General features: G+C 39.2%; 1 protein-coding gene across 4 annotated transcripts in view; it reads right to left on the reverse strand.

The window, feature by feature from the left end:
• ABL2 (ABL proto-oncogene 2, non-receptor tyrosine kinase) overlaps window positions 1-26188 on the reverse strand; it is a 116130-nt gene that overhangs the window by 81768 nt on the left and 8174 nt on the right. The gene's annotated exons all lie outside the window — the stretch shown is intronic.

Here is a 26188-nt window from a genome sequence, read left to right on the forward strand (position 1 = left end):
AATACTACATTCTTTATGTTGTTCTAGAATGTTTTAATATGATTCTTTGGGAATTTCTCAGAGCACAAGAAGTTATACACTCCTTCTTTAATGCTCCCTTAGGCTTATTTTTTTTTTAAGATTTTATTTATTTATTTGACAGACAGAGATACAGAGAGAGAGGGGACACAAGCACGGGGAGGAGCAGAGGGAGAAGCAGGCTTCCCGCTAAGCAGGGAGCCCGATGTGGGGCTCGATCCCAGGACCCTGGGATCATGACCCGAGCTGAAGGCAGACGCTTAACGACTGAGCCACCCAGGCGCCCCCTCCCTTAGTCTTATATTAACTAGCAATCACCTTGCCACTGGGAAATTGTTAGCTACATTCACTAGTTCACTAGTAAACAGGCAAACAGTTAAGTATGATAATGCCTTTACTAATTATAGGGTTGTATGCCAAAGATATTGTTATCAGAAACTTTATCACTAAAGGCAGCAATAACAAAGACTATTCCAGGACAGGCTCTGGTATATCAGGAACGTAAAGTCCTAGCTCTGGTAATGGGACTGGGTGGGAAGAGTGATGGAAAAGGAGACATGGAAGCAGCTATTGTCACTTCCCATTATCCCTTATCATCACAGCTAATCCACTAGTTAGCCAGAAAGTCCCTCCCAGTTCTCCTGAAAACAGTGCTCCTCTCAACAGGACATGAAGGACACACAAAGAAGGTTACTTTCAAAAAGAGGAAACCCAGCATGATAGTAATAAACTCCTTCAAGGACCAACACTAGACCTAACAGTCTTCCAAGTACTTTCTACTTGTATTAGATCACAAAGGATGAGAATTATAAAACCAACTTGGAAAGAATAAGCACTGATTTCTTTTTTTTTTTTTTTTGCTTTTTTTTAAAGATTTTATTCATTCATTCATGAGAAGCAGAGACCGAGAGAGAGAGGCAGAGGGAGAAGCAGGCCCCCAAGGAGCAGGGAGCCCAATGCGGGACTCGATCCCAGGACCCCGGGATCACGACCCGAGCCGAAGGCAGATGCCCAACCATCTGAGCCACCCAGGCGCCCCTAAGCACTGATTTCTGCCAGCTATAAGGTAATAGACAACGGCCTTTCTTCATTTTCATTTTCTTTTTTTTTTAAGATTTTATTTATTTATTTGACAGAGAGAGAGCGAGAGAGGGAACACAAGCAGGGGGAATGGCAGAGGGAGAAGCAGGCTTCCAGCGGAGCAGGGAGCCCGATGGGGGCTCGATCCCAGCACCCTGGGATCATGACCTGAGCCGAAGGCAGACGCTTAAACGACTGAGCCACCCAGGCACCCTTCATTTTCATTTTCAAATTCAGATAGTACTGCATACTTTTCCAACTCTTGTATATTAAGATATTAGGTATTACATGGTAGTATGACAAGCATAATCTTTCTGTATTTAATCACTTTATATATACCTATCCCCCATCATTTAAATAATCTCTATTATTAAAAAAAAAAAGACTTCTCCCCCTGAAATTATTAAGAAACAGTCTACGTAGTATTATATGAAAGATGGAACCATTAATTACTCCCTAAATTGAAATTAGAGAAAAAGGTTTGGCAATGGATTGGAATCTGTCATATAAAAACTAAGTTTAGGGGTGCTTGGGTGGCTCAGTTATTAAGCATCTGCCTTCGGCTCAGGTCATGATCTCAGGGTCCTGGGATCAAGCCCCGCATCGGGCTCCCTGCTTCTCCCTCTCCCACTCCCCCTGCTTGTGTTCTCTCTCTGGCTGTGTCTCTGTCAAATAAATAAATAAAATCTTAAAAAAAAAAAAAACTAAGTTCAACTGTACTTTAAATAAATAAAAAAAATTAAGTTTGGACCTAAACAAAAGCACCATAAATGGTCTTTTGTTTCCTTTAAGAGAAAAAAAAAAACACATTTTATTGCAAGCAAAAAAAATATAAAAACAAAAGAGCAACTGTAATACTCGGGACATTCTGCCCTTCCTCTATAGCCAAAATATGTAACAAAACATGAACCAGTCACAGTTCAATGTATTGATTAGTCACTGTATACAACAGGGAGCTTACTAACCAGACTCAATAGTTCTAGAAACAGTTACAAGAAATGGCTCATGGGACTATTCTGGCTCTCACTGTACCACAGGTATGTACAGCTGGCATCAAGGTGCTGCCACCTGATCCAGAAGCACAACCAAAAAGCCTCATTATCGGGCGCCTGGGTGGCTCAGTTAGTTAAGCGACTGCCTTCGGCTCAGGTCATGATCCTGGAGTCCCGGGATCGAGTCCCACATCGGGCTCCCTGCTCAGCAGGGAGTCTGCTTCTCCCTCTGACCCTCTTCCCTCTCGTGCTCTCTATCTCTCATTCTCTCTCTCTCAAATAAATAAATAAAGTCTTTAAAAAAAAAAAAAAGGATATTCTCTTTAAAAAAAAAAAAAAGCCTCATTATCCCAACATTCTCTAGCTCTTTCCCCATTTTGTTAGGGAAACAGATAAAACAAAAAAATATGGTATCAGAAAGTCAAATATAATGCTTCCACCCAACATTGTTATAATACCCTGTAAAATTATCACCCAAACTCTAATTAAAACTGAATAATTCCTTCACTGCCTTTATTTTCAATGGACAATAAATATACTTGTTCTTATCCCAGCCTGCCTTTCCATTTTCTAAATCATGCTGTCATGATGGCACATGATTTCACCCATTTGTCGTATTTATAAATAGTAGAAATCAGGTAAATTAAGGTGTTAAATCAGACAAGTCACTTAACCTAAACATAATTTGTGTGCAGACACAGAGAAATCATGCACATGCTATGTAGAAAACTCGTACAATCATGTAATAGACAAAATTTTTTAAATGAATGTAGAAAAAATAGAGAATAAATTTTTTGGTTAAATGAAGTACTTTCTGAAACATTTAGTATGATAAACTTTTCCTAATTCAAGAGACTAAATTTTTTTGAGACTGAATTTCTTGAAACTTTGTTATTTTAAAAATAGAACTCAATATTTTATACACTTTTCTTGAGAGCATTAAGTAATTGCATTGTGCCTACTTAAATTACCAGAAAGAAATCAAGATAATATTAAACTCTTTTGAATACCTTTAATAGCAGCACGAATGATCCCATGTTATGTGTACCCAAGGCCGTATTTCATATTTCTAAGTTAAATGTTTAAAAGAACATACATGATACAATGGAGAAATTTTAACAAATAAACCAAATATCAGCTTTTCTGCCTTTCCAAGGAAAAGCACAACTTAGAAAATAAATGAGAACCCTTACTTTCCTGCACTAAGAAATAAAAATAAGTTTTTCTAAAGTGCTCAAAGAAATATGTTTAAGGCACTACCATCAGAAAAACTGGCCAACGAATCACACTGAATTTCCACACTTTAAAAATGCAGCAAGTCCCATGATCTCATTTATATGTGGAGTCTAAAAATAGTCAAACTCAGAAACAAGAGTAGAATGATGGTTGTGCTGGGGAGAGGAAGGGAATGAGGAGATGCTGGTCAAAGGGTACAAAGTTTCAGTTATGCCAAAAAAATAAATTCTAGAGAACTATTGTCCAGCATGGTGACTACAGTTAATAATAATGTGTTGTATACTTGAAATTTGCTGAGAGTAGATCTTAAAGAGTTCTCACCATACCAAAGAATAAAAAGAAATGATTAGCTTGTGTTCACTTCACAATATACACGTATATCAAAACATCATGTTGTATTGTCAGCATACATCAAAATATAAACCTACAACTTGATATTTTTATTTTACTTGAGAGAGAGAGAGGCGAGAGAGCACAAGTGGGGGGGGCAGAGTAAGAGGGACAAGCAGACTCCCTGCTGAGCAGGGGGCCTGAGGGCTCCATCCTAGGACCCTGGGATCATGACCTGAGCTGAAGGCAGACACTTAACTGACTGAGCCACTCAGACGCCCACAACTTGATGTTCTAATCAAATGTATACAATTCCTATTTGTCAATTATATCTTTAAAAAGCTGGAAAAATGCTGCAAATTCTTCCACAGGTGACTATTATTGTCAAATTAATAGCCCAAACCAGACCTAAAAGTCTTTTTTTTTTTCCCATGTAAGCAAATAGGAAAGTAATAATTTTATTATGCAGGAGATAAAAAACTATGTATAGTGGCAACTGGATTTTCTTTCTAAGTCCTGGAGTATCCCCTAGTGGACTGGTAAGGAACAGGTTTTTTTGCTAAGTTGAACTTTGTTAAATCTCTGATCATAACAAATTCACTAATAAAACTAACCCCAAAAGTATGTATTTTTCCAATTTTCTATAATAATTTCCTAATAAAATAATTTAAAACAAAGGAAATTATTTTAGAAATTTCATACCACCTCACTGATCTAAATGTCAACAATGAAATTATGAATATTAAGTAGAGTGCCTCCTAAAAAGCCAGAGATCACCAGAAATGAATTTAGGAAACTATGAAAGGAGTTTGAAAATGATTCTTTTACATACTATAATTTCTGAAAACGTGGAATTTGAGGAACGACTAAAATATAATTTTTACGGCATCAACAACCTATACACAAATAAAAACAAAACAATGACTATGTCATGTTTTTGCAAGCAATCAAGCAAAATCTACTGAAGAATACAAAGTATACAAACCCTTTCAATCATACTCGCACACACTGAAAGCAGTGCTACCCTGCTTCTTCCATCCGCACGGCCTTTACACGTTCCGTCCCCTAAGACACTCTTCCCCACTCTGATCCATAGACCTAATTAATAGCTACCCACCCTTCAAATTTCAACTAGACCAACACTAACTTCCCTGACTAGATACATTCTACTATTATTGCTTCTCACAGCATTACGTACCTCGATTTTTACTGATTTAAGTAATGTCTGCTTGTTTTGTTACAGGATTATTTAGAGAGTTCTATTATCTTACAAGGCTGCTGTGACAATTAAGTGATACCTCTGTAAACCACCTTTTAACAATGCCAGCCATCATGTAAACACTATTAGTACTGGCCCCATTAAACCTGTCAAAGATAAAATGTGCTTCTGTCATCTAAGATTATTCCTTAGAGTTTTATTCTGTTGTTAAAAACCACTTTATTAGGGCGCCTGGGTGGCTCAGTCATTAAGCATCTGCCTTCAGCTAGGGTCATGATCCCGGGGTCCTGGGATCGAGCTCCACACATCAGGTTCCCGCTTCACGGGAAGCCTGCTTCTCCCTCTCCCACTCCCCCTGCTTGTGTTCCCTCTCTCGCTGTGTCTCTTTCTGTCAAATAAATAAACTCTTAAAAAAAAAAAAACAAACTTTTTTGGGGCCCCTGGGTGACTCAGTCGGTTAAGCGTCTGCCTTCGGCTCAGGTCATGATCCCAGGGTCCTGGGATCAAGTCCTGCATCAGGTTCCCTGCTCAGCGGAGAGACTGCTTCTCCCTCTGCCTGCTGTTCCCCTTGCTTGTACTCTCTCTCTCTTTGGCAAATAAATAAATAAAATCTTAAAAAAAAAAAACACTTTATTATCAGCATTGACACAGTACTGGAGTTGTTCTAGTTCATTCCTTGCCAAATTCTTTGATATCCCTCCCTTCAAGAGGCAGAGCTTGATTTCCTACCCTATGAGTAGAATTAAGGACTAGCTTCTAACAAAAAGAATAAGATGGAAGTAAATTTGTGTGACTTAGGGACTAGGTCATAAAATGTACTGTGGCATTCTGTTCACTCTCTCTAGGATTACTTGCTTGGCAGAAGCCAGTTGTCATATTGTGAGGCCACTCAAACAGTCCTGCAGAGGGATCCATGTGGCAAAATCTGAGGCCTCCCACTGGCAGCCATGTGAGTGAGCCATCCTGCAAACAGATCTTACATCTCTAGACAAGCCGTAAGATGCCCACAGCTCCAGCTGACAGATTCACTGGAACCTCACAAGACACCCGTAGCCACAACCACTGAGATAAGAAACCTCCAGATTTCAGACACTGAGAAATCATGTGAGATCACAAATACTTGGGGGTAACTGGTTACTCAGCAACAGTGCATTGTGTTTAATAGGTTTAAAGAAAAAAGAATAATAGACTCTACTGAAAAAAGACCAACAACTCAACAACAAAAAAATAAATCCAATTCAAAAATGGGCAAAGGACTTGAATATCCATTGCTCCAAAGAAGATGTACAAATGGCCAACAAGCACATACAGAGATGCTCAATATCACTAGTCATCAGGGAAATGCAAATCAAAGCTACAATGAAATTCCACCTCTTACGCACCAGAAGGGCTACTTTCAAAAAAAAAAAAATGGAAAATAAGTGATAATCAGGATGTGGTAAAATTGGAACCCTTGTGCACTATTAGTAGGAATGTAAAATGGTGCAGCCACTTTAGAAAACAGTATGGCAGGGACACCTGGGTGGCTGAGTCAGTTAAGTGTCTGCCTTCAGCTCAGGTCATGATCCCAGAATCCTGGGATCATGTTCTGCCTCTCCCTCTGCCTGCTGCTCCCCTTGCTTGTGCACTCACTCTCTCTGGCAAATAAATAAATAAAATCTTAAAAAAAAAAAGAAAAGAAAAGAAAAGAAAACAGTATGGCAGTTCCTCAAAAATTAAAATAGATTTACCATACGATCCAACAATTCCCCTCTGGATATATACCCCAAAGAAATTAAAGCAGAGCTCAAAGAGACATTTGTATACCTTACGTTCAAAGCAGCACTATTCACAATAGTCAAAACGTGGAAGTAACCCAAATGGTCCATTGACAGATGAATAAAATGTAAAACACGCCTACAATGAAATATCATTCAGTCTTAAAAAGGAAATTTTGACACACGTTACAACATGGAGGAATCTTGAGGACATCATGTTAAATGAAATAAGCCAATCACAAAGGGACTAATATTGTATAATTCTACTTTATGGCCACTACCTTTCTAAACACTGATTCTAAAAATTCTAATAAGGTAATATGCCCATAAATTAATCCAAATTGTCCATTACCTAGAAGAAGTCATGGTAAGAGAACAGAGGTCAGATGTGTTTAGTCAGTTATTAAAATGTGCTAACACACAGCTGTCAACTAATTCATGACAACCTCACCATAAAGTTATGGAAAACAAAGTTTCTGTGCCTCCCACCCCCTTCCTTATTTTGTACTTATGATATTCTTAGTTTTTTTTCCAAGTTTTTAATTCCAGTTAGTTAACATACAGTGTTATATTAGTTTCAGGTGTACAATACAGTAATTTAACAGTTCCATACATCACCCTGTGCTCATCACCCAAAATTCTTAGTTCTTAAAATATTCATAGCTCTTAAACCAGGAATAGTTCCACTGGGCAATTTTAGAGATAAATTTAAAATTCCATTTTCTAAAACGTAATGTTCTAAACCTTAAACTTCTAAAAGGTCTAAAACATCCTCTTCTTTACTCACTAACCTTGCTACACAACCTCACACCAAACCACAAAAAAAAGAGAAACCCAAACTTTGCCTTCTCTTTTTCCTGTTTAAACTTCTCCAATCTCTCCACATCTTGGAAGAGCAGAAAAAGAATAACAATGTTTCAGTCATTTTGTGCAAGACATAATGGCAGAAGCTTTATATACATTATCTTATTTCTCAGATCGCCCTATACAGCAGGTATTATCCTCATTTTATAATGAGGAAATAAAATAAGTTCAAACACAGTTAAACCAAATTCTAACCCAAATCTGCCTAGTTCCAAAAACCTTGTACTTCTACATCATAGTGCTTTCTTGAGTCACATGTGTCATTTTCAGTTCTCCTTACAGAATAACATAGTTCTATAAATTACAGAAACTTAGCAGAGAACCTGACACCAAGATCCAATTTCACAAAAACAGAACCGTAGAAGTTTCTCAGTCACAAATTAAGAACTTTTTTCCCTCTTCTACGGACCCCAAACTTATTTTTAGTATCATTTGTTCTATTACCCTATTTAAACACATCTTAAACCAAAAAATGTCATCTACCTATTGGAGACTTCTGTGTCTAGAGGCTTTATCTGAGCATAGTGACTCCAGTTATAAATTTACCTGATCTACTGTTGTGTTGAGGAGGGAGGGTCCCATTCCACCTCCAGCTTTTGATGATTCACTAGGCAGACTCAGAGGACTCACCACATTTTCAAACCAAAAGGAAACAAAGCAAAAGCAGTAAAAAGAAAAGGCAGATGAGGCCAAGTATAGAAGAAACCAAACACAAGTTTCCAAGAGTCTTTTCCCAGGGAAGTCATACCAGATACACTTAACTCCTCCAGAAATGAAGTTTAACATGTGTAAAATATTGTCTACAGGGTAAGCTCGTTAGCGATTCAGCAAGGTTTTTCCTCGGGGCTGGTCAGGTAGGCACTCTCTGCCTACCATGTACCAAAATTCTAGACTCCTAGAGGGAAAGCAGGTATTTCACATAAACCACATTTTTTGTACAGAGTTTAGGCACAGTGAGTCACTCTTCGCAGTTCTGGGAATGGTGGGAACCCTCTTAAAATCCAAGTTCCCAAACATCAGCCAAGAGCCAACCTTATGGGGTGCCTGGGTAGCTTGGTTAGTTTAGCATCTGCCTTCAGTTCAAGTCATGATCTCAGGATCCTGGGACTGAGCCCCACATCGGGCTCCTTGCTCAGCAGGGAGTCTGCTTCTCCCTCTACCCCCCCGCACCCGCTTGTGGTCTCTCTCAAATAAAATCTTAAAAAAAAAAAAAAAAGCCAACTTGATTGTAAGCAGGCTATTCTAAAGAAATCAGTCTCAAGTCCGCTATGTTAACTCTTTTCTGCAGAACTGAGATGTTCCTTTTAGAAATAACATTTTGTGGAATGCCTGGGTGGCTCAGTCAGTTAAGCATCTGCCTTTGGCTCAGGTCATGATCCCAGGGTCCTGGGATTGAGCGGCGCATCGGGCTCCCTGCTCAGCCGGGAGCCTGCTTCTCCCTCTGCCTGCTCTGCCTGCCGCTCTCCCTGCTTGTGCTGGCGCTCTCTCTCCGACAAATAAAAATTTTTTAAAAGGGCACCTGGGTGGCTCAGATGGTTAAGCGTCTACCTTCGACTCAGGTCATGATCCCAGGGTCCTGGGATCGAGTCCCACAGCCTGCTTCTCCCTCTGATTCTCTCTCTCTCTCTCCGTCTCTCATGAATAAATAAATAAAATCTTAAAAAAAAATTTTTTTTTTATAAGAACATTTTGGGGCGCCTGGGTGGCTCAGTTGGTTAAGTGACTGCCTTCGGCTCAGGTCATGATCGCAGGGTCCTGGGATTGAGCCCCGCATCGGGCTCTCTGCTCAGCAGGAAGCCTGCTTCTCCCTCTCCCACTCCCCCTGCTTGTGTTCCCTCTCTCACTGTCTCTATCTCTCTGTCAATTAAATAAATAAAATCTTTAAATAAATTAAAAAAGGAACATTTTGTTTTGTTTTTGGCGATCTGTTTTTTTCTATATAAAATGGGTCCCCATTTCCTGTCATTTTAACTAAGATGTCCTTTTCTGAGATTTATGTTTTTTCTAACTTATCAGCTACTTATGTCCAAGTTCTAAAACTCTTTTACAAAACCACATAACACGGTATGATTAAATTCTGTATCTATCCTTAAGAATACCTGTGAAGAAAAAAAATCCTTTTAAGATTTAAAGACACTAAAAAATTAATCTTAGCACACTGAATATATACATCATTTGATGCAACTTAATACATATTACTGATCAGGGCGCCTGGGTAGCTCAGTTGTTAAGCGTCTGCCTTTGGCTCAGGTCATGATCCCAGAGTCCTGGGATCAAGCCCCACATCGGGCTCCCTGCTCCACAGGAAGCCGCTTCTCCCTCTCCCACTACCCCCGTTTGTGTTCCCTCTCTCACTGTGTCTCTCTCTGTAAAATAAATAAAATGTTAAAAAAAAAATACATACTACTGATCATCTATACTGTAACAGAATCAGTAACTGTTAATGTTCTTAAAAAAATTTCTTAAGTAGGCCTCAGTCCCAGGAGATTTCTACATATTACCAGTTAATATGTACATCTACAAATTAGCTGTTAACACTGTGGGAGTGATATTCTTTTATAAATCGCCACCTAAAAACTAGAGAGTAAACCCACGCTTCCTTCTTCTTAAAAGAAATTAAACAACTCATGACATTTAAAAGGAATAGAATATAACCCTGCTGTCCTCCTCCACATTTTATTTTCAACAGAGTTAATGCCTCAGACTAAGTATGTTCTGTTCAAAGGAATATATAAAAAATTATAGGAATATTTTACTCCTGTTTAAAAAAAGGAACGGATTTTAAATATACGTATACAAGTTTGTACTTAGTTTTTGGTTATATCAGCAAATTGAACAATGCTGGACTGTAAGTGATTTAGTGATTGATCTATACCCTGCGATAATTGATGAAATGTCTTCTACTTGTTTCCCTATAATCTCTTCCATTAATGTACATCCTGTCCTTAAATAAACTTAATATGAGCTCAGCAGAATGAAGAATACAGAAGCCTCCAAAGAACTTACAGAGGAAACAGGAATAACAATAAAAATTGTAGGGGCGCCTGGGCGGCTCAGTTGTTAAGCGTCTGCCTTCGGCTCACGTCATGGTCTCGGGGTCCTCAAGCCCCGCATTGGGCTCCCTGCTCTGCGGGAAGCCTGCTTCTCCCTCTCCCACTCCCCCTGCTTGTGTTCCCTCTCTCGCTGTGTCTCTCTCTGTCAAATAAGTAAATCTTTAAAAAAAACACACACACACACAATAAAAATTGTAAGGCAAAAGTATGGATATTAAATAGTGTGAGAAGTAAATACAGAAGTCCTAAGAAGAGGCCCCAAAAAACCCTTTCTCCTTTAAGATTTATAAGGTTCAAAAATACAGCTGACCCATGAACGACATGGAATTGAACTGCATGGGTGCACTTATACAGGGATTCTTTTCAATAAATACAGTACAGTACTATAAATGAATTTTCGTTAGGACTTTTAATTTTGTTAATATAGTTGACACACAATGTTACATTTGTTTCAGGTGTACAACAGTGATTTAACAACTCTATACATTATGCTGGGCTCACCACAAATATAGCTACCATCTGTCACCATGCACTGACTATATTCTCTACTTTGTGCCTTTTACTCCAGTGACTTATTCCATAACTGGGAGCCTGCACCTCCCACTCCCGTTCACCCATTTTGCCCATCCTCCCATTTCCCCTACACTCTGGCAACCATCAGTTTATTCTCTGTATTTATAGATCTGATTCTGCTTTTTGTTTATTCATTGCTTTTGGTTTTTAGATTCTACAATGAGTGAAATCATATTTATCTTTCTCAGTCTGACTTATTCCACTTAGCATAATACTGTCAAGGTCCATCCATGTTATCACAAATGGCAAGATATCATCCTTTTTAATGGCTGCATAATATTCCATTATTACATATACCACATCTTCCTTACCCATTCATCTATTATGGGCATTTAGATTGCTTCCATATCTTGGCTATTATAAATAGCATGGTTTTAATTTTTTTTCTCTAGTTTATTTTATTGTAAGTATATAGTATATAATATGTGTAACATACAAAATACATATTAATTGACTGTTTATGTTATCAGTAAAGCTTCTAGTCAACAGTAAGCTCTCAATAGTTAAGTTTTTGGGAAGTCAAAGTTATACATGGATTTTTAACTGCAGAGGAATTGGTACCCTTAACCCCCATATTGTTCAAGGATCAAGTGTAAAGTGAAAAAAGTAACAAAAAATTGCATGTATGTTTTGTACACATTTTGGTTAACAATACAAATTACATGCATAAAGAGGGTCTCAGAGGATACATATCAAAACTTTAATGACTGTTGTCTCTAAATAAGGTGGGTTTGGGGGTTTGTTTTTACTTTATATTCTTTTATTCCTGTAATGAAATATATGCTTTTGTAGTAAGAAAAGGTTATTTTCCTTTCCCTTTAAAGAAATAAAGGAAAGAGTAGTAAGTTAGCTTTCTTCCCTTTTTTCTAATTTAAAATATGAAGCAAGGGATTTATAGTTTTTTTTAAAGAGTTTATTTGAGAGAGAGAGAAAGAGAGCACTTGTGCAAGTGGTGGGGAGGAGAAGGGGAGGGAAAGGGAAAGGGAAAGAATCCCAAGCAGACTCTGAGCTGAGCGCAGAGCCCAACATGGGGTTTGATCCCATGAGACCATGACCTGAGCCAAAACCAAGAGCTGAACGCTCAACCAACCGAGCCACCCAGGGGACCCACAAGGATTTATATTTAATAAACATGTTATACTTGGATAAATAATAAAACACAAACATATTACACTTGGTCATTCTGCTGGCTTTGTAAGCTATCCCTTAAAACTCAGTCAAATCTAAAACTAAATGCTCCAGGAAAGATCTTCAAGTGAGAAAACAGTTAATATGCACCATCACCCTCCCTGTTAGTACAGACTGCCCTCTCACTGAGGTCCTCAAGGTAACTTTCTTAAATCATTCTTCACTTCACTTCTATTATTTTCCCAAAGACCATCTTGAAAGTAAACAGTTTTCTGTTTGTTGCAAGTAACAAAAAACATCTATATTATTTTTAGAAAGTTATACACAAAAACCCATGCATTAAAAGAAGCATCTTGGTATAGTAGAAAGCACTGTGGGTTAGAGTCTTACATTACATTCCAGCTCAGGTTGTGCCACTTATTATACATTATTTAATTTAGTATGAATAGGAAATAAGAGGATTGTTTTGTGGTAGGTTGTGTTAACATTTCTCTTTAAACAATATACTCACTGTGAAAAAGAAATTCAAATAATATAGACATATGTCGAGTTAAAAGTGGAAGTTCCCTTTACATCTCCACTCCCACCACCCACCAAGGAGCCCAAGAAAATACTAGTAAAGTGTTCTAACAGACCAGCCAATTGACCTGTTTCATTCACAGCTGTTTGGACCAAGAGGAACTTCCTCTGAATCTAAAAGAGTCTGAACATCACTCAGAGATTCTAGAGTTTGAACTTAACATAGTTACTAGATAGAAATTAGGGTTTTTTAAGGGCAGGGGTTAATGTGTTGCATATAACACAAACAGTTAATATTTAGCAAACAGTAAAATTAGGGTAGTTATTACTGCTCTCCACCAAATATTCTAGCTGCCTTCCCAGGCACATCACAAAACTGTACCTTCCCCATCCCCTTAACATGATTTAAGGCCATGCAACTTGCTTTGGCCAATGAAACAGAGGAAGTGATGGGAGCACCTGGGTGGCTCAGTGGATTAAGTGTTTGCTCTTGATCTCAGCTCAGGTCTTGATCTCAGGGTCATGAGTTCAAACTCTGCATTGGGCTCTGCACTGGGTGAGGAGCCTACATTTAAAAAAAAAAGTGATATATGCCTCTTCCAACTTTTAAAGTTTCCACTAGTACTTGATTCCTCACTCTTTTTCCCCAAGCAATGGCATCGGCCAGCTTTCCAGAATGATAGGTGAAGACTATCAGTCACGGGTGTCTGGTTACAAAAGATGGGCATAGCCCCTCTCCCACCTCCCACCAAGCCCCTCCACCAACACACATGCAATGATCCACACTGAACATGTAGTGTGAGTGACAAACTTTTGATGTGTTATTCCACTAAGATGGGGGGGGCTATTGTTACCAACCCATAACCTAGTCTACCCTAACCAGACAGACCAACTGATCCTAAAGTTAATGTAAAAAACTAGGCAAGCAAGAATAGCTAGGAATATTCTGAAAATGAAGAGCAGTGAAGAACCAGCCCTACTGGTTAGCAGCAACAATAAACTAATACAACTATAATACGATGCTGAACACTATTCTAAGCACTTTACATAAATGAACTCATTTACTCCTCATGACAACCTACTCAAATAGATATTATCATCATCTCCAATTTACAAATAAGGACATGAAATTACAGGGATGTTAGGTAACTTGCAAAGGACACACAGCTGAGGAAGTGGTAAAGAAAAGATTTTAAAGCAAGGCAGTTACTTTAGCCAAGTGTCCATATTCTTAAGCATCATGCTATCCTGGCACATTATAAAAAGTACCAAAATTAGGGGGCACCTGGGTGGCTCAGTCAGTTGAACATCCAACCCCTGGTTTTGGCTCAGGTCATGATCTCAGGGTCATGAGATCGAGCCCCACATGGGGCTCCGTGTCTGCTTCAGATTCTTTGTCCCCCTCCCTCCATCTTACTCCTCCCTGCTCACACATGCACTCTCTCGCAAATAAATAAAATCTTTAAAAAAAAAAAAGGTACCAAAATTAAAGCAGTGTGATACTGGCACATAATTAGGCAAATCATCACAGAACATAAAATTCAAAAGTAGAATTAAATGTGCACAGGATTTTAGTATACAAAAATGTGAATAAAAGTTTATTCAGGGCGCCTGGGTGGCTCAGTCACTTAAGCATCTGCCTTCGGCTCAGGTCATGATCTCAGGGTCCTGGGATCGAGTCCTGCATCGGGCTCCTTGCTCAGCAGGGAGTCTGCTTCTCCCTCTGCCTGCCACTCCCCCTGCTTGTGCTGTCAAATTAATAAATAAAATCTCAAAAAAAAAAAAAAAGATGGGTGCCTGGGTGGCTCAGTTGGTTAAGTGACTGCCTTCAGCTCAGGTCATGATCCCGGGGTCCTGGGATTGAGGCTCACATCGGGCTCCCCCTGCTCTGCGGGGAGCCTGCTTCTCCCTCTCCCTCTGCCTGCCACTCCCCCTGCTTGTGCTGTCATATAAATAAAAACAATCTTAAAAAAAAATAGTTTACTCAATAAGTAGTTATTATGAAATACCCATATCCTTTTTTTTTTTTTTAAACCCATATCCTTTCTTGTCAGCAAGTCCAATTCAAGGCATTTATCCTATAGCTACACTAACATGTTTGAAATAAAACATAAGGTTTTTCACTGCAGCACTGTTTTAAAACAACCTAAATATATAATTCATCCCTATAATGAAATGTTATCCACTCATTTAACATTTTTTTAAAAAGCAAGTTTTTTTTTTAAAGATTTATTTATTTGAGAGAGCGAGAATGAGAATGAGAGAGAGAGAGAGCACATGAGAGGGGGGAGGGTCAGAGGGAGAAGCAGACTCCCCGCTGAGCTCGGGAGCCTGATGAGGAACTCGATCCCGGGACTCCAGGATCATGACCTGAGCCAAAGGCAGTCGCTTAACCAACTGAGCCACCCAGGCGCCCAAAAGCAACTTCTTTATTTACTAACATGGAAGAATCTCCAAGACAAATTAAGTGAAAAAAGGCAAGGTGCAAAACAGGGCATATAATGTTTCCACTGGTCTTAAAAAAAAGGACTGCGGAGATACACAGGCATACACATACATATATATCTCTGGAAGTATACACAAGACACTGGTGAACGGACTGCCAAAATGTGAGTGGCCAGAGGAAAGGAAGTGGCAGAAACACTTCTGTACCATATGAATTTTAAACCATGTAAAGGTCTGACCATTCAATAGACAAATGATTTAAATTTTAAAAGAGAAAGACTGAGCCATTTAGCAGCAAGGATTAATGCCAAAAGAATATATTGGGAGTTTTCATGATAAAGAGAAGCTCAGGGGCGCCTGGGTGGCTCAGTTGGTTGGACAACTGCCTTCGGCTCAGGTCATGATCCTGGAGTCCCGGGATCAATCCCCACATCCGGCTCCCTGCTCGGCGGAGAGTCTGCTTCTCCTTCTGACCCTCCTCCCTCTCATGCTCTCTCTCATTCTCTCTCACAAATAAATAAAATCTTTAAAAAAAAAAAAAGGGCGCCTGAGTGCCTCAGTCGTTAAGCATCTGCCTTCAGCTCAGGTCATGATCCCAGGGTCCTGGGATCGAGTCCCGCATCGGGCTCCCTGTTCAGCGGGGAGTCTGCTTCTCCCTCTGCCCCTCCTCCTGCTTGTTTTCTCTCTCTCTCTCATAAATAAAAATAAAATCTTTAAAAAAAAAAAAAAGAGAGAAGCTCAACAGCCATTACACTCCACATACAAGCTAAAACCAAGAAAGCCAGCTGGAAGAAAAGGAAAACCGAACTGATGTACACAGCAAAAAAGATGCCAAAACGTTGCAGCCTCTGAAAGAGAAAGATGGAGTATGCAATCTTACTTTCTAATTGCTTACCAGCTCCAGTTTCCGTGAGGCCCAGCTGCACAATGATCCCTATCTATGGCGTGTCATGATCTCCAGTGTACCCACATACAACACTCTCTTCTAACTACCTTCTGGAGTTAGTGCCACTGGTTGACCATTCCTTTTCTCCTTACGGCCCCTAACTAGCTTTTCTACCTATATGACTGAGAAAATACTTTAGGATGATTTCCAAGTGCCCTTTGTAGAGAGGAAAGATTATGGTTTACCTAAGTGCTAGAAACAACTAATCACAATGCTGATAACTGTATCAAAACAGAATAAAACTACACATTATGCTCACCTATATATCCAGAAGCACTGAAATCTGGTAACCAAACATAGGCACAGAACAAGCCTAAGTACAATATACTGCCTTGTATTAAGGTTTCAACATTATCATAATTGTTATTTAAATGCATTTAGAACTTCTAAAACTTAAGTATATTAACCAATAAAAATATTAGTCATTTTTTTAAGTTGCTTTTCTATCACTTTTTTCTATCACTTTTTTGTTTTATCATTTGTTGAGCACTTTTATCATTCACCATGTACTCTCTAGGAATTTTAGTAATAATAATTTTCACAACTCTGTAAAGTAGGTACTATTAGCATGACTATCTTACAGATTAAAAAACACATAGAAAGTAACTTGTCCAGAAATTCAATTCCCAAGGTCTCTCAGGTTTCTAAATTTGTCATACCTATGTCAAGATACCAGAGTCACAAACGTAATCTAGGCTTTAAACCACATAGTCTAATACCAGAATCCTTGCTGTTAACAGCATGCTTAAAAATGGCTGCAGCTCTGACTGATGTTTACAATCGAAAGCACTCAAGTAGGGAACCCAAATGCTTCAAGAATTCTAAGTGTAAAAAAATCTGTTTACATCAAGATCAGAGAACACACACAAAGTCATTCTTGGTAGATCAGTAATCTCTTAAATATATTTTTTTAAAGAAATATTTTCCTGCTAATAGTAATTAGCTTTCTTTTATTAATTTCTTTCAAATTCAATTCTAACATATTTTTTAAGATTTTATTTATTTATTTGACAGAGAGAGGGAGACAGCGAGAGAGGGAACACAAGCAGGAGGAGTGGGAGAGGGAGAGAAGCAGGCTTCCTGCCGAGTAGGGAACCCAATGCGGGGCTCGATCCCAGGACCCTGGGATCATGACCTGAGCTGAAGGCAGACGCTTAACGACTGAGCCACCCAGGTGCCCCTCAAATTCAATTCTAAAATATACCTGAGGAAGGCATAAAAATAATACATGAAACTTAGTCTCAAAATGAACAAAACAGTAATATTTACTAATCCTTATTAAAGTGAATTATACATGTTATATTCTCTTTTTCCTTTTATTATCATGAAAGCTTTAAGAAGACAGTGGAGCATCACTATAGGATATCTTCCTGTAAGGGCAAGAGAGAATTGGGAAACCCACAAAACTTAAGCCAACTTCTGCTTCCTACTAGCTCTGTGGTCTTAAAGCAGACTTAATCTAACTCAGCTAAACATCTTCATTTTCACCCTAGCTAAAACTACAAAGTATGTATAGGTCTCAGGCTTTTTTTTTTCATGCACTGTATTTTTTTTACTAAGTTTTTTACTAAGTTTACTAAGTTTTTTAATTTTAATTCCAGTATAGCTAACATACAGTGTTATATTAGTTTCAGGGGTACAATACAGTGATTCTACAATTCTATACATTACTCAGTGCCCATGATGGTTGACTCTTTAATTCTCATTACCTATTTCACCCATCCCTACCTACCTCCCCTCTGGTAACCATCAGTTTGTTCTCTATAGTTAAGAGTCAGCTTCTTGGTTTGTCCTTTTTTTTCCCCCCTTTGTTCATTTGTTTTCTTAAATTCCACATATGTGTGAGTGAGATGGTATTTGTCTTTCTCTGACTGACTTACTTCGCTTAACATAATGCTCTCTGGCTCTATCCATGTTGTTGCAAATGGCAAGATTTCATTCCTTTTTATGGCTGAATAATATTCCATAGTGTGTGTGTGTGTGTGTGTGTGTGTGTGACACACACACACACATCTTCTTTATCCATTCATCAGTCAGTGGACACTTGGGCTGCTTCCATAGTTTGGCTATTGTAGATAATGCTGCAGTAAGCATACGGGTGCATTACAGGTACATGTATCCCTCTGAAATAGTGTTTTTGTATTCTTTGGGTAAATAGTGCAATTACTAGATTGTAGGGTAATTCTATTTTTAACTTTTTGAGGAAGCTCCATACTGTGTCCCACAGTGGCTGCACCAGTTTACATTCTCACCAACTGTACATGAAGGTTTTTCTCCACATCCTTGCCAATACTTGTTGTTTCTTGTATTTTTTATTTTAGCCATTCTGACGGGTGTGAGGTGGCATCTCACTGTAGTTTTGAATTTTGAATTGCATTTCCCTGATGATTAGTTGAGCATCTTTTCATGTGTCTGCTGGTATTATGTCTTCTTTAGAGAAATGTCTGTTCATGTCTTCTGCCCATTTTTAATTAGTTATTTTTCAGGGTTGTTTTGAGGATTAAATGAGATTGTAGAATAAAGTGGCACACAGGCACCCAATTCTCTCCCAGTGCTACTATGCTAGTATGAAAGCATAATGGTTAAAAGCATAGCTTTTCAAGTTACGTCCTGCCTTATTTTGAGACCCATTTTCATTATTTATTGGATTAAGATTAAATGAGATTCGGGGCGCCTGGGTGGCTCAGTAGTTAAGCGTCTGCCTTCGGCTCAGGTCCTGATCCCGGGGTCCTGGGATCGAGCCCCGCATCGGGCTCCCTGCTCTGCGGGAAGCCTGCTTCTCCCTCTCCCATTCCCCCTGCTTGTGTTCCCTCTCTTGCTGTGTCTCTCTCTGTCAAATAAATACATAAAATCTTTAAAAAAAAAAAAAAAGATTGAGATTCTCGCAGCAGTTTGGCACATAAAATGCTAAATATTATATAAATAATACTACCAAAAGCAAAAAATAGGTTTCAACAAAAGGTAACTAGAAACTAAACCTAGAAAAATAAGACTCCAAATCTTTCTGTGCTTTACTGCTAAGCTATGTGTCCACGATCAACTTGTTTCACCTCTTGAAGCATTAGTTTACCCATCTGTAAATCAAGTGTATTAGAATACAGGATTTCTAAGGTCACTCCCAGTTCTAAATTTTCATACCTATGTCTGTTTGGCTACCAAAACCATACATTTTATATTAAAACAATCAATGCCCTGGGGCACCTGGGTGGCTCAGCTGGTTAAGCATTGGATTCTTGACTCTGGCTCAAGGCATGATCTCAGGGTCGTGAGATCAAGCCCCACGTTGGCTCCACTCTCAGCAGGGAGTCAGCTTGAGATTCTCTCTCTCCCTCTCCCTCTGCCCTTCCCCACCATGTATGCACTCACACACGCTCTCTCTCAAATTAAAAAAAAAGCCAACACCCTCACACATACACACACACTCTGAGGGAAAAGAAAAACCCATCAGCAGGAGATTGAGAAATTAAGAGATTGAGAGAAACGGTCAATAATGGCAAGCTCTACAACTCCAGCTGAAGTTTTATTTTAAAGATTTATTTATTTATCTGGGGGGGCATGCAAGCACTCATGTGGTGGGGAGGGGACGGGAGAGAAGGAGAAAGAATCTCAAGCAGACTTCCCGCTGAGCAAGGAGCTGATGCAGGGCTCAATCTCCTGACCCTGAGATCAGGACCTGAGCTGAAATCAAGAGCTGGGACACTTAACTGACTGAGCCACCCAGGTGCCCCTCCAGTTGAAGATTTTAAGTTTATTTATTTAGAATCTCTACATCCCGGGGTGCCTGCATGGCTCAGATGGTTAAGCACCTGCCTTCGGATCAGGTCATGATCCCAGAGTCCTGGGAACAAGCCCTACATCAGGCTCCCTGCTCTGCAGGGAATCTGCTTCTCCCTCTCCTTCTGCCTCTCCCCCTGCTTGTGCTCTGTCTCAGATGAACAAAATCTTTTTTTAAGAAAAGGGAACACAAGCAGGGGGAGCGGGAGAGGGAGAAGCAGGCTTCCCACTGAGCAGGGAGTCCAACTCGGGGCTCAATCCCAGGACCCCGGGACCATGACCCGAGCCAAAAGCAGACGCCCAACAACTGAGCCACCCAGGCACCCCAATAAATAAAATCTTTAAAGAAAAATCTCTACACCCAAGGCGGGGCTCGAACTTATGACCCTGAGATCAAGAGTCACATGCTCTACTGACTGAGCCAGCCAAGTTGCCTCCTGGGGAAAAAAATTTTTTTTAAATAGGCTCCACGCCCAGCTTGGAGCCCAAAGCATGCCTTGAATTCACAACCCTGAGAGCAAGACCTGAGCTGAAATGAAGAGTTGGACACTTAATTGACTGAGCCACCCAGGTGCCCCCTAAAAGTGATACCTAAAAATAATGAAAAAGTGCTAAATTTGTAGTTGCTACAAAAAACCTGAAAATATAGGGTGCCTGGGTAGCTCAGTTGGTTAAGCGACTGCCTTCAGCTCAGGTCGTGATCCTGGAGTCCTGGGATCGAGTCCCTCATTGGGCTCCCTGCTCAGCGGGGAGTCTGCTTCTCCCTCTGACCCTCTTCCCTCTCGTGCTATCTCTCATTCTCTCTCTCTCAAATAAATAAAATCTTAAAAAAATAAAAAAAACCTGAAAATATTTATCAGATGTTTTGAGCACCTACCTAGCTCACAATGACTCTCCTGAAAAGTCCTTCTCACACATGGTATGCCCACAGCAGCCAAACACATTCTAGGTCAGTAGTTTTCCACCAGGGGTAATTTTACCTCCAGGAGGATACTGGCAATATCTACAGACATTTTTTGGTCATCTTAATTAGAAGGTGAGTGCTACTGACATTTAGTTATTAGGGGCCAGAGATGATGCTAAACATTCTACAATGCACAGGACAGTCCCCACACCACCACAAAAAAGTCCAGCCCAAAATGTCAATATTATGGAGACTGAGAAACCCTATTATAGGTGATCTGACCACCAATCACAATGACTGTCCTGGGAGTTTGGAAATGAGACTAAGAAATGAAAGTTTACTATAAACCATCCTCTTGATCAAAGAGATTTTAAAAAATTGTAAAGTGTGATATAAATTGAATGTCTAAGAGGGAAGAATAAAGTGAGTAAATAACCAAAACGAAAGAAAATAAATATTGCCTGAGTTTCTAGCAGCCTTTCACTTCCTGTTTCTGGACCAGCCTAGCTGCATTCCTGTCTTGAGCCTCCACTGTCCCCATATAAATTTTCCATAGATTACATAATCTGGAGTTGGTCTCAATTACTTTTAACCAAGAGTCCTACTCTCACACATGTCACCCACAGAAAACTGCTAAGGTAGAAGACTTGGCTACAGTAGAGTATATAATAGTTCAACACTATTAAATCAAAAAATTAATAAGTAAATCAAATAAATTTGGTGAAATTTTATAATAATGAAAACCAGTGGTGAGATAAAAAAGATCAATGAATATTAATCTATAAATATATGGATATCAGAGGAAATAGATTAGACAAATAATGTGATAACCAGGAAAATAGTCAAAACTTTCTAAACTAGCAAGACAACCAAAATCCAAAGATATAGGTGGTACATTATATAAAGATTCAGAAATAATCTTTTAAGACAGACTTCTCAAAGATCTACCTATCAAGTTCTTAAGCTTTAAGAAGAATTTTATACCAACTCAATAGCACAAAAATTCTATTAAAAAATGGGCAGAGGAGGGTCACCTGGGTGGCTCAGTTGTTGGGCGTCTGCCTTCAGCTCGGGTCATGATCCCAGGGTCCTGGGATCGAGCCCCGCATCGGGCTCCCTGCTCAGCGGGAAACCTGCTTCTCCCTCCCCCACTCCCCCTGCTTGTGTTTCCTTTCTGTGTTTCTCTGTCAAATAAATAAATAAAATCTTAAAAAAAAAATAAAAATAGAGGCGCCTGGATGGCTCAGTCGTTGAGTGTCTGCCTTCGGCTCAGGTCATGATCCCAGAGTCCTGGGATGGAGCCCCACATCAGGTTCCCTGCTCAGCGGGAAGCCTGCTTCTCCCTCTCCCACTCTCCCTGCTTGTGTTCCCTCTCTCACTGTGTCTCTCTCTGTCAAATAAATAAAATATTTTATGAGACTGACGCGCTGTAAATAAAATATTTTAAATAAATAAAAATAAAAATGGACAGAGGAGATGAACATTTTTCCAAAGACACACAAAGAGCCAACAATACGAAAAGGTGCTGAAAAATCACTAATCAAGAAAATGCAAATCAAAACCACAGTTATCACCTCACTATAGAACAGCTATAACCAAAAAGGGAAGATAACCAGTGTTACCAACCTTGTGCACTGTTGGTGGGAATGTAAACTGGTACAGTCACTATGGAAAATAGTATAGAGGTTCCTCAAAAAAATTAAAAAATAGAACTACCATATGATCCAGCAATCCCACTTCTACGTTTGTATCCAAAAAAATTACACTTGCAATTACAACAAAAATTATAATGCCCACAAATAAGCCTAACAAGAAATACCTAAAAACAGTAACTGAAAACTCTTTTTTACTTAAAGACATTTTTTACTTAAAGGCAAAGTGATACCATTCTTGGAACTAAGTACACAATGATGCAACAATGTCAATTTGCCTGCAAATTAACCAATAATTCAATAAAATTACTATCAAAATCCCATCGAGATTTCTAAATCTTAATCTAATCCTAGTGATCTTTGAAGGACATAATAACATCCAAATAAATTCTGAAAAAGAACACAATAATGGGGAGCTACCCAGATAAACATATATGCTTTAAGCTTATAATCAATTATAATTAAAGTAATATGTAAAACAATGCATAGGAAGAGAAAGATGAATGGAATCATGGAGATAATTTTTCAAAGAACTGTGTACATTTGAGAATTTGATATATGAGAAATATGGCTCTTCAAAGCAGTGGGAATTGATGAACTATTCACTTGTTAGTATTAGTACAATGCAAAAATATTAAATTGGTTCCAACCAACCAACCATCAATGAATGAATGAATGAATGAATGAATGGATGAATATTTCACAGAGGTTCAAGTTGGTAATGCAAGGGGAAAAAATACCAGAGGAGAAAAACAGGAGATCTTTGATAATCTTGTAAACAAATATTCAGCAACTTAAAAAAACTGTTAATATCTAAACAAAATGGTTATATATGTATCTAAAGCATGCAACATTATAAAGCTGTTGAAAAGAATGAGAGATAGACACATACTGGCACAGAAAGATCTTCCTGATACATTAAATACAAAAAACAGATCTGGGAGAAAAAAATTCATGTAGTACAATGCTATTTATGAATAAGCAAGAGAACTACTAATATGTACACTTATATACATGTAAATATATACTAAGTTCTGGGAAAACACACATCAAACCATGAACAGCAGTTACCTCTAACAAGGGAATATGGGAGAATGGGTGGGGATATCAAAGAGGATTTTCATGTCTTGGTTATATGCTTCTGTATTGATTTGGTCTTTTTATATTGAGATACCTCTTCACAGGTTTATATACAATTTAAAAATACAATTTCGGGGGACTCCTGGGTGGCTCAGTCGGTTAAGCGGCTGCCTTCGGCTCAGGTCATGATCCTGGAGTCCCGGGATCAAGTCCCACATCGGGCTCCCTGCTCAGCAGGGAGTCTGCTTCTCCCTCTGACCCTCTTCCCTCTCGTGCTTTCTATCTCTCATTCTCTCTGTCTCTGAAATAAATAAATAAAATCTTAAAAAAAAAGAAAGAAAGAAAGAAAGAAACAGATGGGTGATACCAATTGTGCCTGTTAGTATTGCTAGTTTTAGGAAAATGTTTTCTTAGTAATTATCTAGAACCACAAAATGCTAAGTGGCAATCTTTAGTCCTAACTCAATATTGTTATTTTAATTTGCTGGAATTAGCATAGAGAGAGAAGAATATGCTAACAGACTGTATGCATACATACCGTATAATATGAAGCCACAGATCATTTTCTTTGACCTTCACCACATCAAGTGAAAGGTTTCTAAAACCTCCCGCTCCTTGGAAAGCAAACCAGGGAATATAAATTGCCTGGGCCTGCGGATCTTTGTGTTCTGCTGGATCAAAAACCCATCCTGGCAGAGTTCACCATGGAGAAGCCAGCAGCAGTACCACCGCCACAGGCTCAGCACATTTACAGCATGAAGCAAAGGGGCAGGGGGAGACCTTAACAGATTCTTATGTTTTTAGCAACCAAAATGAAATGTGGCATAGTATTAGATTTAATGTGTATCAATCTATGTATTTGAGTCAAAGTTTAAGCAAAAACAATACTGACAAATTTTTCTAACTAATGTAATAATCACAAATTTACATACTGAAATTATGCACTCAACCCAAAACGGCAAGATCAGTAACCAAGGGTTATTATATACAATATCACACTTCCACACATGCAGACACACAAAACAGTTTTGTAATTGTTTCATTAGGATGTTCACCAACATCTATTTAAGCAGCATCATTCCTCTTGGACAGCAGTTCTAAATTACACCTGAAAAATTCTCTCAGAGGCATTCAAATAGGCAATTACTGGGGATGCGTGGGTGGCTCAGTCAGTTAAGCATCTGCCATCGGCTCAGGTCATGATCTTGGGGTCCTGGGATCAAGTCCCACATCAGGCTCCCTGCTTCTCCCTCTGCCGCCCCACTCGTTTTCTCTAAGTAAAATCTTAAAAAAAAAAAAAAAATTCTAAAAAGCCGAGAAGAGAGTTGTGATCTATAAGGAGAAAGTATAAAATTATATAAATATATGACATATATTTATATATTAATATAAATCTTATGTTAAATTATATAAAATATAAAATTTTAAGGGGCGCCTGTGTGGCTCAGTAGGTTTAGTGGCTGCCTTTAGCTCAGGTCACGATCCCAGTGTCCTGGGATCAAGCCCCACATTGGGCTCTCTGCTCCTCCAGGAGCCTGCTTCTCCCTCTCCCTCTGCCACTCCCCCTGCTTGTGCTCTCTCTCTCTCCCTCTGTCAAATAAATAAAATCTTAAATACATATACGTATGTATATATACATGTATATACATATATATAAGATTTTAAGTATGAAATATTAGTAACACTAAGCCTAGAAGTTAGGGCCACAGTTCACCACTACTGTGAGATTCCAAACAGCACCATGAGTACCTACTGTTCCCTTCGTTACACCATAATATTGGAGTCTCAATCCATAGCCACAGAGTACACATATCCAACTCTGGTCTACCATTCTGAAAACCTCATCACTGGTCTCTAGAGAGAGACTTTAAAAACCTAAAACTCAGGGGTGCCTGGGTGGCTCAGTCATTAAGCATCTGCCTTCGGCTCAGGTCATGATCCCAGAGTCCTGGGATCGAGCCCTGCATCGGGCTCCCTGCTTGGCGGAAAGCCTGCTCCTCCCTCTCCCACTCCCCCTGCTTGTGTTCCCTCTCTTCGCTGTGTCTGTCTCTGTCAAATAAATAAAATCTTAGGGGCGCCTGGGTGGCTCAGGCGGTTAAGCATCTGCCTTTGGCTCGGGTCGTGATCCCGGGGTCCTGGGATCGAGCCCCACGTCGGGCTTCCTGTTTGGCGGGAGGCCTGCTTCTCCCTCTCCCACTCCTCCTGCTTGTGTTCCCTCTCTTTCTCTCTGTCAAATAAATGAATAAAATCTTTTAAAAATAAATAAATAAATAAATAAAATCTTAAAAAAAAAAAAAAACTAAAACTCACAGATATATATGTACATGGACACATCCTCCAAAAGACCCAATATATACCAAAAATATAGCATTACAAATAGGTATCCTAAATTCTTTGGTCTCTAATTTCTTTCAGTTGGCAAGTAGGGGTTTATGGGTTTAAATGAAAAACCAGATAGTACATACTGAGAGCACTCCTGGCACACAGCACTCAATAGATGGCAATTCTTTCTTCACCACTTCTTCTAAGAACCGAGGCCCACCCTAAATCTGTCAGCAGAACCCTGTGTCCTACCTCCCTTTTCCCTGATACTCTAGATTCTTTCAAAAGTGTGTCTC

The sequence above is a fragment of the Callorhinus ursinus genome, unplaced genomic scaffold, assembly GCF_003265705.2.
Source record: "Callorhinus ursinus isolate GAN/ISIS: 27379988/994484 unplaced genomic scaffold, GSC_fseal_2.0 scaffold13, whole genome shotgun sequence".
Classification (NCBI taxonomy): Eukaryota; Metazoa; Chordata; class Mammalia; order Carnivora; family Otariidae; genus Callorhinus; species Callorhinus ursinus.